The sequence below is a fragment of the Lepidochelys kempii genome, chromosome 2, assembly GCF_965140285.1.
Source record: "Lepidochelys kempii isolate rLepKem1 chromosome 2, rLepKem1.hap1, whole genome shotgun sequence".
NCBI lineage: Eukaryota > Metazoa > Chordata > Testudines > Cheloniidae > Lepidochelys > Lepidochelys kempii.
The window spans coordinates 237481562-237494615 of record NC_136381.1 but is presented as its reverse complement, the minus strand read 5'-3'; the positions used below and the strand labels follow the sequence as shown (position 1 = coordinate 237494615).

Here is a 13054-nt window from a genome sequence, read left to right as displayed (position 1 = left end):
TAAAAATTGTTTTCTTCAAAATTCTCAGAAAAATTGCCACCCCTGCCTCCATGAAGCCTGGAAATGCACTCCCACGAAGCCTGGAAGCTTGACAATCACAAAGCGATACATGTTTCGGCTTATAGAATATTATATAAAAATCAGGCCTCAAATTTTTGATCCAGTTGAGTGATACCATTTTTAAGCTAAAGCTGGATAGCCAGGTATATACACTAGCAAAAAGACATTATAATGGATTATTGTTGTTAAACTAAAACCTAAGTCGTATGTAAACAATTGTGATGGAAAAATAACAGCCTTACAATCAAACATAACATATTTCTAACTATATAGCATATTTCTCTCTTTAAGGAGATATGTTGTTCTTACCTTGTTTCATTCCTTTAGCAATGGTGCTAAATACTGATTTTGTTTAAAGCTATTATATAGTCTTCTGAGGAGTTTCAAATTCCTCAAACATGACCTATGAGGAAAGGTTGAAAGAATTAGGCACGTTTAGTCTTGAAGGGAAAAAAGACTGACGGGAACCCGATAACAATCTTCAATTATGTTAAAGCCTGCTATAAAGAGGACAGTGATCCATTGTTCTTTATATCCTCTTGGGCTGCACAAGGCAGATTCAGGATGTGTATTAGGAAAAACTTACTAACTATAAGCATAGTTAAACACTGGAATAGGTTACCAAGGCAGGTTATGGAATCCACATCACCAGATGTTTTTTTTAAGACTATGTTAGACGAACACATGTCAGGGATGGTCTTGGTAGTCTCACCACTTCTTCAGCATGGAAGACTGGACTAGATGACCTCTCGAGGTGCCTTCCATCCCTACATTTCTATGAAATTCAATTAACTTCAGTAAAATGGGGTGAGGAAATGTTAACATCCTTTAAGGAAGAGAAATCAGATGAATAGCGGGCTTAGTCACTGATCCTGACTGAAGTTCCAACTATTTTTTATATGTGGTATATTGCTGAAGTGGTGAATATTGTGTATATTTTACATTAGTTAAAGTATCAGATTGCTGGAGTACAAAATGAAGTCCATATACTGTCAAACAGTTCTTTTGCAGTGATCATTGTCCTGAAATAGGAGATATTCTCCTCGCATTAAACTAAGCCATGATGTGCTCTAAACTTAAGAAATCAATTAAATGCAACTGTCTTTAAAGTAAATGGATTAAGACTGTCCACCCTTTATCTCTATAACTCTCAGATATTATTTAAAGATACAATAACTTATCATATGCACAGCATTTTGTGATGTCTAAAGAAAAAATCCTATATCAACTGACATATTTCATGTTTGATTTTGAGGTTCCTATTCTTTACATTACAGTTGTTTTTAAATATGCAAATACAAAACTTTGTTAAAAGAGTAAAAAGTGGACAAGTTTTAAGAGAGCCCATCTAGCACCCAAATACAGACCATGCTTTCTTTACAAAAATTCTACACCTTTAAAGAAAACAACAAGTATTGGAAAGTCCAGATGCAAATGATGAAGGGATCCAGTCAGTTCCTCTCTGCTATATAATTCTTCATCACTTCTTCAGCTGATTTTATACCACCCACCAAAACCTACCTTTGCCCCTTGTTTTGATGTGAAGTAGAAATATGTTGTTGGATATATATACTGTTGATTGTAGAAATTGTTAATTTAGGCCTTGATCTTATAATAAGACCATCTCGAAGAAGAAAAAATTGTAAAAATACTGCAAATATTTGAAGAAATAATTCATGTTACCACTGAAAACCTACAAAACTATAGCAAAATTCTGCTCTCAGTTACACTGGTGTGAATCTGAGTAACTTCACTGTACTGAACAGTGGAATTATTACAGACTTATAACATGTAACTGATCAGAATTTGGGGCTACTAGTGTAAAAAGTCTTGCAAATTACCAAGTAATTTATGTAATTATGCAAGTATGTAATTATGCAAGTAATTGATGCTACAGCAAAGTCCATGGGAGCTTTGTCATTTAATTAATTGAACACAGGATTGACCTGGCTGTGAACACCTTTGTAACATAAACTAGGCATACACTGATGGTGATATCTATTTACAGTGCCATCAGTGTGCTATGATTATATATGTTTTGGGCTAAATTTTTACTGTGCTTATCATGGTCTTATCTGTGTATGTTCACATGAATACTAAAAGTGATAATGATTAATGGCTAATGAATACTCCAGTTAGTAGGACATTTAAACCAGACAGATGAAAGCTACAGTGATAACAACTAAGGATCTGATCCTGCTCTCACAGGACTTCAGTGGTATAAGATTTAACCATAAGAGATTGTTTCTGCAACTAATCTAAATCATTCAATTGTTGACACAGAGAGGAAATTCAAAATGGCAAAATATATATGTATATATATAGCATTTTTCAGGCACTGTATTTAATTTCTCTACCACACAATGATTGTGTCCATGTCTGAACTTTATTTTGACAGCACTCAAACATGTGTTAGGTGTAGAACTAATCAATTAAATTGTTTTTAATGGTTGACTTTATTAATATAACTTCATAAGCAAAATTTTATGAATGAAACAACATTCATTCATAAAACCGGTTACCCCAATAACTGGCCAATTGAGTTTCACTTTCAATCCAATTGCTGCTTAACTTGCTGAAACTTGCACTGTTTCAATATTGTAACTTCTGCTCACTGTTTGTCATTCATTATACTTGTCTCTATTGTAACTTCTGTTCACTGTTTGCCATTCCTTACACTTGTCCATATTGTAACTCAAACTCCATTTTAACTTGTCCCAAACTCCATTTTAAAATGCTCACTTCATTTTGTAAAAGCTTTCTGCAACCTTCATTTCTCCAAAACCCTGCTGTAATCTTATTAGTGTAGTTTAGATGTGTGAATGAGGTATGTATGGATGATGGAATCAACCTCCAGCCCCAGCCTGTCCCAATGAAATAAAGTGTAAACACACAATGGCTGAAGATGCAGACAACAGCCCTGACAAAGTAAGAGGAGTCCACCCTCAAAAGAAAAGAACAAAAGTACAATTGAAGAAACATCAAAGCCAGGTCCTAGGCCGAAAGTCATGTCTGCAGCTGACGGGTGATCAATCACACCCGACCCAGAGGCAGTGTGACACAGCAAGACCGATAGACTCTGGATTCAAACTAAAGCCTACAAAAAGGATGGGTGAGATGGAAGACTCTGAAAGGTAACATTCTGCTGCCAACATGGAAGGGCATCGGTGCATGCCCAACAGAGAGCCAGCTCTTCCTTGTGCCCGGCTTTCCTGGCCAGTTAGCCGCCACAAGCTACAAACCCAAGCCATGAACTCAAGCTACGTTCAGGACTGGTAACTATACAGCAGCTGTAGGATCTGTGTGCGTGTACAAACGAACGTGTGAATGAATGTGAAACTGAATGGAATGTTATAGCTATAACTGACTGCCTGATTCTTTTTGTATTCACAAAAAATGTGACATTTTGTCTTATCCCCTTTAATAAGATCCTGCTGCTTTTTATTTTATTGGTATAATGTAGACCCCTCTGTTGTATTAATTTTAGTGGAATAAATGGGCCCAAAGAGTCAAAGGTGTTAACATGACCCTGTCACTGTACAATATTAAATAAGTTTCAGGGTTCCAAGTATAGAGACCTCAGCTTAATACCATGGCAAAAGTATTAAACATCTTTTTAATGTTTTATTAAACCTTACAGAAAAAGAAAGAAAATTAGTTAAAGCTTTTGAAATGTAAAGTATTAAGAAGGACTTCCATTTTAACAACACCCCTCTTTTTCTTTAGCTGAAGAGAGATTTTTAGAAGGAAAAAACCCTGTTTCAGAGTCTCTTAGATGGTAATAATTGTCCTTTTTGGGGAACACAGAAACAGTTCATTGGAATGGGCTGGAGCTGCTGTTGAAATTCGATCCTGTTTCCTAGAAGGCAAACACACACAAGCGGGAGAGAAAAGAAAAAGAAAATATAGCTTCTGTCTCTGATGTTGACTTTTCCTTACAACCTCACTGCTGGAAAGACACAGGCATGGCACGCAGTCTTACTGTACGAGCATCGGACTATTTAGAGCATTGCTTTTAGCTGCCTCTTTGGGTACGGACTCACAGCAATGTTCCAAAATATACAGTCTTGACTGGCTAAGCCACAGACTCTTTTAAACAGATGGCAAAAGGAGAGGGATAGAAAAGAAAGGAAGTGAGCAGGGGAAGGAAAAGGATACATAGATTGGAGGGCAACAAAGTCTCACATTGCAGGTGGTGTTATGGATTCAACCTGAGCCAGCAGAGGTGGTGGTATCATCTAGGTCCCACTCTCTGGCCCAGAGTAGTCAGGATTTTTTTCACAATCAGGACAGTGAAGTCCTAACAGTGTTATGGTGGATCCCATGGTCAGGGCCATCCCTAGCCATTTTGGTGCCCTATGCAGCCCCCTCATGGGGGTGCTGTGTGGTGCCCCAGGCCTCTCCGGGAGCAGGGGGTCTGGCCCCAGGCCTCCACAGGGGAGCAGGAGCAGGCTTGGGTGGGCAGGGGGAAAACCGCCCCCCAGCACAAGCCGGTGGAGCAGGTTGGGGCTGGGTCGCTCCACTTCCTGCCTCCTAGTGAGTGCAGGGCGAGGCCAACCCCATACTCATGGGGTGGCAGGAAGTGGAGTGACCCAGCCCCAGTCTACTCTGCTCTGCTCCCCTTGGGGCTCCCAGCCTTGGGGCTTGGGGGGCCAGGGGGAAACCGCCCCTCAGCACTCACCGGCTGTGCGTCAGGGGAGCGGAGGGGGCTGGAGTGGAGCAGGGGTGGGAAGAGGTGGGGCTGGGGCCGAGCATGGGTGGGGGCCGTGGGGAAGAGGTGAAGCAGGGGCTGGAGCAGCACGCAGCTGCTTAGGGCACCAGGAAATTTTTCCTGGTGCCCTATGCAGCTGCGTACTTTGCATATGGTTAGGGATGGCCCTGCCCATGGTCCCAGGAGAGAACAGGACAGTCATGATGGTGAAGCTTGCTTCTTCTGGTCCAACTCCCAGCCAGCAGTTGTTGTCATGCAGCTTCTAGACAGTTTTGTCCCAAAAGTCTGTAAGAACCTCAACAATAGTTCTTCTGCTCTTTATTTTGTCCATCAACTAGGCCTAATTTCTGACACACCAATTTAGGTTCATTATTTCTGTTCCACACTGTTTTGTGTACCAGCCATGCTCTTAACACAGTCCTTTCTATTTAGACTATCTTAGTCCGTCTCCCTCTCCTACCTTTTGTAGAGAAATGATTGTGCAAGATTATAATTTGGAGGGGCTCCCTTGTAAGGACAGTATTATCAATATATGAATTTTGAGACGTACCCTGGAAGCAGGGGTAGAGAACACAGTGTAGCAGTGAAGCTCTTTAGCTTATTTTTAATAAAAATGTGAGTCCTTTCTCATTCACTGATTTGTCGTTAAAGGAACCCCAAGATTATTACATGATGTCTGAAGTGCTGAATGAGGAAGAGACTGCAGTAATTTTAAGCTTGACTCCTGTGTTTGAAACTGATAGCAGAGGAAAGGGCAGTATGTGGAGCAGCAAACAGAGAAGAACAAAGCCTCTTGTATGTATTTTAGGAGCACAATAGTCACCTGATTATCTTAAGAAGGAACAAAAGCCAGAAATGGATGTGTTGCAATCTCCATCCAGTCTGCAATCGTAAGTCAATGTTGCAGAGAACTGGAAAAAATTCCAACAGTGATTGGAATTGTATTTAGCAGACGTAGGGGCAGAGGAGAAAAATGATAAAGTGAAATCATCCATCTTTTTGCATGTTGTTGGGGGGGAAGCATTGGATATTTATAACAACTAAGTTTGAAGAAGGTGAAAGCATGAAGTTAATTAATACGCTGACTAAATTTGAAGAATATTGTATACCAAAAAGGAATGAGATATTTGAGAGACACAAATTTTTTACTTGCATGCTTAAAACTGATGACCCCACAGAGCAATATTTCACAGAATTAAGGTGTTAAGAATGAGACTGCTCCATGAAGGAGATTTAACTTTAGAAATAGCTCTCCAGCTATGCAGGGCAGCAGAAACTGTGAAAGCATAAGCCAAAGAGCTGAATTCACCAGCAGGGGTTATCCATGTACTAAGTACAATAACATACAGCCAGAAAAGGTCAAATCAAAAAGTGGAAACACTTGCTATGAAAACCACTGCTAGAGGGGAGGTTGGGTACAGATGGTTATGTGGAAGGTGTGGATCACAGTATGGCCCAAACAAGTGTTTTGCCTTTAGGAAACTGTTATAAAGTGAGAAAAATAATCATTTTGAAAAATGCTGCAGATCCCAAATGCCGAAAAGTCAAGTACATTCAGTTGAAGACAACCTGGTTGAAGAGTTTTATATAGACATGCTGGGATTAAGCAAACCTGATGAGAGTGACTGGATACTGCCTATGAAAGTGAATAAAACAAGTATTCCACTCAAACTGGACACAGGAGGTCAGGTTAATATTCTGTCCGATCAAGATTGTGAGAGATTGAAAATAAGACCAAAACTGGGACGAACAAAAATAAAAGTAACTGGTTATTCTGGAATAAATATACCAGTGGAGGGGAGGTACATTGCTAGTGTCAACCATAAAAACACTATGTACAGGCTCCCGTTCATTGTAGTGCCAAAGGAGGACACCAATTTTAGGCCTGTCTATCTGTGAAAAACTCAATCTAGTAAAATGGGTGCTCTCATTACAAGATCATACTGAACATGGCTATGAGATACTCATTCAGGAATATCATGATCTGTTTTAAGGATTGAGTTACTTGCATGGTGAACATACTGTGACAGGTTTGGGCCCTTTGGGGTGTCACCTGATGTGCTGAGATACCACAGAGTCTACCTGTTCTGACAGCATAGCCCCCCTTTAACCTGTCTTGCTGAGCCAGGTTATTAAAGCCTCCTCTAACACACACGCAGGCAGGGCCACACCCAGCTGCAGATCAGCTCTGGGAAGACTCAGTTTAAGGGACTCGCTCCAACACTCTGGTGCTCACTCCTTTTAAGGGGTACAAACCCAAAGGTTTTATGAAATTTGTCCCCTCCCTCAATGTGGAGATAGGTGTACACACTTTTTGCCCCCCTCCCGTTAGAAATTACAAAAACTGGGTTTAATAATAAAACAAATTTTATTAACTATAAAAGGCAGATTTTAAGTGGTAGAAGGGGTAACAAACAGAACAAAGCAGATTACTAAGCAAATGAAATCAAACACGCAAACTAAGCTTGTTTCACTAAAGAAATTGGTTACAAATAGTATTTCTCACCCTAGATATTGTTGCAGGCTGGTTGCAAAGTTTCTGTGGTTCAGAGTTCCCTGTCTCAGTCTGGAGTCCCGCCTTGCCTTCCTTTCTGGTGGCTTTTGCAGTCTTCCTTCTTGGGCAGATAGGCCATGGAAAGGAGGAGTCCCCTTTACCTTCCTCCCGACCCTTAAATAGGATTTACATAAGGCAGGAATCCTTTGTTTCCCAAACTTGACACACACACCCCCTTCCAGTGGAAAGTTACAAGAAGTCCCAGGTAATGTTTAGTATCAGGTGACAAGACGACCTGACCTAATAGTGTCACAGTTACGTTCCTGGATGCCACCCCGGAGGGAGACAGAATAGTATCTGCATGGTTTTGTTGTTCCTTCCTTATGGCTCATCAAATCTGATGCCCTGTTGTTTGGTGGGTGTCTTCCCAATACACACCCAGTTGTAATTGTTACATAGTCCATATTTCTAACTTTAGATACAGAAATGATACATGCATACAAATTGTATAATCACATTCAGTAAATAACAACCTTTCCAATGATACCTTACAAGACTCATCTTGCATAAGTATATCTTAGTTATGTCATGTTCATATCATAAATATATTTTCATAAAGAATATGGAGTGAAATGTCACACATACTATCCAGATGAACAAGCAGGTCCCTCCAGTTGTCCATCCATGTAGAAAGGTGCCATTTGCATTATGTGATAAAGTCACTGCTGAGCTCGCAAGGATGGAAGTAATGCAAGAAATACAAAAAATTGAGGAGCCAATGGAATGGGTGAACTCCCTAGCCACAGTGAAGAAAAAAAATTGCCTACTACACATATGATTAGATCTGAGAGACCTTGTAGTGAGGCGGTGTGGCTCCCAGCTGCCCCGGAGAGGGAAGAGCCCATCCAGAGGCTGGGGTGGGTGGAGCTAGGGAGCTCTGAGCCTGCCCCTCAGAGGCTCAGGCGGCAACCCAGAAGTATAAAGGCTCGGCCTCAGAGCTCATTAGAGGGCCAGACACCTCCAGCTTAGCCTGTTACTGGGAAGTCCCTACAGCCCAAGGTGCGTGCCAGGACTGGCCTGGCTTGCCCTGTGCCTGCTACCCAGAGGAGTTGCCAGGCCTGCCGCTCGCCCGGTACCCCGAGGAACCCATGGTGCTGGGCCCCCCGGAGGACCCCACCGTGACTCAGGTACCACAAGAGGGGGAGTCAGGAAGGAGCATGGGGTCAGCTGACCCTAGTCTGGCTGTAGCACTGCCAGAGCCCATGTCAGTGTGTTGCAGCCAGGATCCCCACTGACACAGCAGCGGGTCTTTGGCTGCTGCTAGGGCTCCGGGCTGGGATGCAGTGGAGTGGGAGGGCCTGCGTCTCCCTGCCACCCAACTCATGGGTGGCAGTCTCCCCCTCTCCCAAACCGTTTGGAGGCTTGGGCCTACGGTTATGCTCAGCCCTGCCTCAGGGCCTGAGCTCCTGACTCATTATGCCCCCGCCCTAACCTAGGGCTTGGGCTCACTACTGTTTGTACTGTTACCGCTCAGCCCTGCCTGAGCTCCTGATTCATTACTGCCCCGCCCTGACCTAGGGCCAGGGATTACTGCTGTTTATATTGCTACTGCTATAGTATTATTGCGCGGCCCTGCCTGAGGGCCTGAGTCATTATTGCCCCACCCTGACCTAGGGCCCTGGCCTAACTGTACTTATTTTCTGCTCCCACAAGAGCCGCCAGGGAAGATTTCTGTAGCCAAACTAATTCCCCAATCCTCATCTGTGTGTAGTGAGCTGGTGTGGCTCCCCGCTGCCCTGGAAAGGGTTGAGCCCTGGCTAGCCCCTTTACAGACCTTAATAATGCTATAAAAAGAGAACATTTCAAACTAAGAACCAGAGAAGAGATTGTGGCTCAATTTGCAAATGCACAATATTTCAGTAAATTGGATGCATCCTTGGGATTTTGGCAGCTAAAATTCACTGAAGAAAGCTCAAAACTATGCATATTTAGTACCCTATTTGGAAGCTACAGATTCTTATTGTGATGTTGCACTCTGTGATTTTGCGAATGTGCTGATTGTGAATATGATGTAACTAGAATATGCTTCATGCAAAAGGTCTTTTATAAGGTATTACAAAGCTTATAATCTGAGTAAAAAGAAAAGGAGTACTTGTGGCACCTTAGTCTAACAAATTTATTTGAGCATAAGCTTTCATGAGCTATAGCTCACTTCATCAGATGCGTTCAGTGGAAAATACAGTGGGGCGATTTATATACATGAAATTCCAGATGAAATATTTTGTGGTAATGGGCCACAATCTTCCAGTGCAGCTTTTAGGCCATTTGCCATAGACTGGCATTTTCATCACAAAATAGTAAATCCAAATTTACCCACAATTGAATGGACTTGACAGGGCAACAAGCCTTGAGGATAGGGGTAAGCAGTAGATTTGGTATATCTTGACTTTAGTGAGGTTTTTGATACTGTCTCGCATGACCTTCTCATAAACAAACTAAGGAAATACTACCTAGATGGAGCTACTATAAGGTGGGTGCATAACCGGTAGGAAAATTGTTCCCAGAGTGTAGTCATCAGTGGTTCACAGTCATGCTGGAAGGGCATAACAAGTGGGGTCCCGTAGGGATCGTTTCGGGGTCCGGTTCTATTCAATATCTTCATCAGTGATTTAGATAATGGCATAGAGAGTACACTTATAAAGCTTGTGGAAGATATCAAGCTGGGAGGGGTTGCAAGTCCTTTGGAGGATAGGATTAAAATTCAAAATTATTTGGACAAACTGGAGAAATGGTCTGAAGTAAATAGGATGAAATGCAATAAGGACAGATGCAAAGCACTCCACTTAGGAAGGAACAACAAGTTGTACATATACAAAATGGGAAATGACTGCCTTGAAAGGAGTACTGCAGAAAGGGATCTGGGGGTCATAGTGGATCACAAGCTAAATATGAGTCAACAGTGTAATGCTGTTGCAAAAAAAGCAAACATCATTCTGGGATGTATTAGCAGGAGTATTGTAAGCAAGAGACGAGAAGTAATACTTCTGCTCTACTCCACACTGATTAGGCCTCAACTGGAGTATTGTGTCCAGTTCTGGGTGCCACATTTCAGGAAAGATGTGGACAAATTGGAGAAAGTCCAAAGAAGAGCAACAAATTATTAAAGGTCTAGAAAAATGACTTACAAGGGAAGATTGGGGGGAAAAAAAATTGGGTTTGTTTAGTCTGGAAGACAGAGGGGGCATGTACATGTTCAAGTACATAAAAGGGTTTTACAAGGAGGAGGAAGAAAATTTTCTTAACCTCTGAGGATAGGACAAGAAGCAATGGGCTTAAATTGCAGCAAGGGCGGTTTAGGTTGGACATTAGGAAAAACTTCCTAACTGTCAGGGTGATGAAGCATTAGAATAAATTGCCTAGGGAGGTTGTGGAATCTCCATCACTGAGGATTTTTAAGAGCAGGTTGGACAAACACCTGTCAGGCATGGTCTAGATAATACCTAGTCCTGCCTTGAGTGCAGGGTACTGGACTAGATGACCTCTCGAGGTCCCTTCCAGTCCTGTGATTCTATGAGCTGTTCCAACAGTCAATTACCCTCACTGTAAAAAATGTGCACCCTATAGCCACTCTGAATTTGTCTAGCTTCAGCTTGCAGCCATTGGACCTTGTTATAGCTTGGCTGCTAAATTAAAGAAACCTCTGTTTATCAAATTTCTGTTCCCCATGTAGGTTCATACAGACTGTGATCACATCACTCCTTAACTTTCTCTGTGTTAAGCTAAACATATGGCAGTCCTTGAGTATTTCACTATAAGACATGTATTCTAATCTCTTCATCAAACTTGTAGCTTTTCTCTGTACCCTTTCAATCTTCCAATATCTTTCTTGAATTGTGGACCCCAGAACTGGACATAATATTCTGGTAGTGGTCACACCAGGGCCAAACACAGCAATAATATAATCTGTCTGTTCCTACCTGAGTGCCCACAGTTTTTGCATCCAAGGCTCACATCAGCCCTTTTAGCTACTGCATCCTACTGGGAGCTCATGTTCAACTGATTATCCACTATGACCCCCAAATCTTTTCCAGTCTGATTCCCAGAATAGTCCCCCATTCTGTAGGTATGATCTACATTTGTCAGGAGCCAGCTTGCAGAAGAGCCAGTCTCCTAATAACTTAATGAGCTCTACGAGCCCTGATAGAAGCTGTCTGACTGTACTACCTGATTGGCTGGCTGCAGGAGTCAGCACGCTGCTACTTAAGCTCAGTAGCAGCAGCAGTCTAGTGACTACTCCATGTGCTCCTTGCTTGCAGCTTGTTTGCTACTCTCCCTAGTCTTGCCCAAACCCCAGCCTTTAGCTATTCCTGTCAGCATCCAGTTTCAGCCTGGCTTCTGGCTTCCAGCTCTGACCCTTGGCTATGCCTCCTTACTGTGAGTCTAGTTAACACTCTGGCTTCTGACTCCTAGCTCCACCACTTGGCTATGCTTTTCTGACTGAAATTCCATCTTACCCTTCAGCTTCTGATTCCTAGCTCTGACCTTTGGTTTCACTCCAGGACCCACCCCATATGGATTCATCTCTAAGTTGCAGGCTGGACTGTTGCTCCAACCATTAGGCAAGACCACCCACAACTCAGTTGCTGACAGTATTCTTTGTTCCTAGATGTATTTTTTTGCACTTAACTGTATTAAAACCCATATTGGTTGCTCATACCCTGCTTACCAAGTGATCCAATCTCTCTGTATCAAATGACCTGTCATCTTCATTATTTACCATTCCCCCAGTTTTTTTGTCATCTGCAAACTTTCTCAGTAACTATATTTTTGTTTTCTTCCAGGCCATTGATGCAAATGTAAAGTGTAGTGCCAAGAACTGTTCACTTGACAGGACCACACTAGAAACACACCCACTCAGTGATAATTACCCATTTACAACTACATTTGGAGAACTCTGCCAGTTTTTAGCCATTTAATGTGTGCCATGTTGATTTTCTATCTTTGTAGTTTCTTACCAAGTCAAATACCTTACAGAAGTCTAAGTATCATCCAAACTTGTAATCTCATCAATAAAAAAATCAAGTTAATTTGACAAGATCTATTTTCCATAAACCCTTGTTGATTGTCACTAATTATATTGGCCTCCTTTAATTCTTTATTAATAAAGTCCTATAGCAGCTTGCTATTCCATTCTTTTGCTCAGGATCAATGTCAGACTGAAAGCCCTATAATTACCTGGGTCATCCTGGTTATCCTTTTAAAATATTGACATAACATTAGCTTTCTTCCAGTCCTCTAGGCCTTCCTGCAGGGGCACCATTTCAGGGGCAGAGGGGGGCTCATACCCCCACCCCCGAGTTTCATACTGGAGGTTTGTTCATAGTACACACCCTAGCCCCAGACAGAGCTCTTAACTGCAACATCCCTTGAGTGTGGAAAGTGATGACTTCTGTGCTGCTCCCTGCTCTGCCCTTGGGGCAGAGAGTTTGTTTATAAACAGAGGCGTGGCAATTAAGATAACAAATGTTAAATTAACCTAAGGATCCTTGAGTGCCTGGCAGTGCTTTCAGGATCACCTCAGTAAAAAAGATAGGAAACAAAGGGTAGGAATCAATGGTCCATTTTCACAATGGAGAGAGGTAAATAGTGGTGTCCCCTCAGGAGTCAGTACCGGGATTAATGCTGATCAACATATTCATCAGTGATCTGGAAAAAGGGGTGAACACTGAAGTGGCAAATTTTGCCGATGATACAAAATTACTCAAAATAGTAAAGTCCAAAGCTGACTG

General features: G+C 42.1%; 1 long non-coding RNA gene across 2 annotated transcripts in view; it reads left to right on the top strand.

Annotated features, from left to right (window-relative positions):
- The window catches only part of LOC144930253 (uncharacterized), a 56350-nt gene extending 50237 nt beyond the window's left edge, over positions 1 to 6113 (top strand). The window contains exon 4 of one of the 2 annotated variants that reach the window (XR_013635423.1): positions 5423 to 6113. This is a non-coding gene — a long non-coding RNA (uncharacterized LOC144930253). Of the gene's footprint in view, positions 1 to 28; positions 4389 to 5422 lie in introns of those variants that run through there. The other variant, XR_013635422.1, reaches the window with a different exon arrangement.
- The last annotated feature ends 6941 nt before the right edge of the window (positions 6114 to 13054 follow it).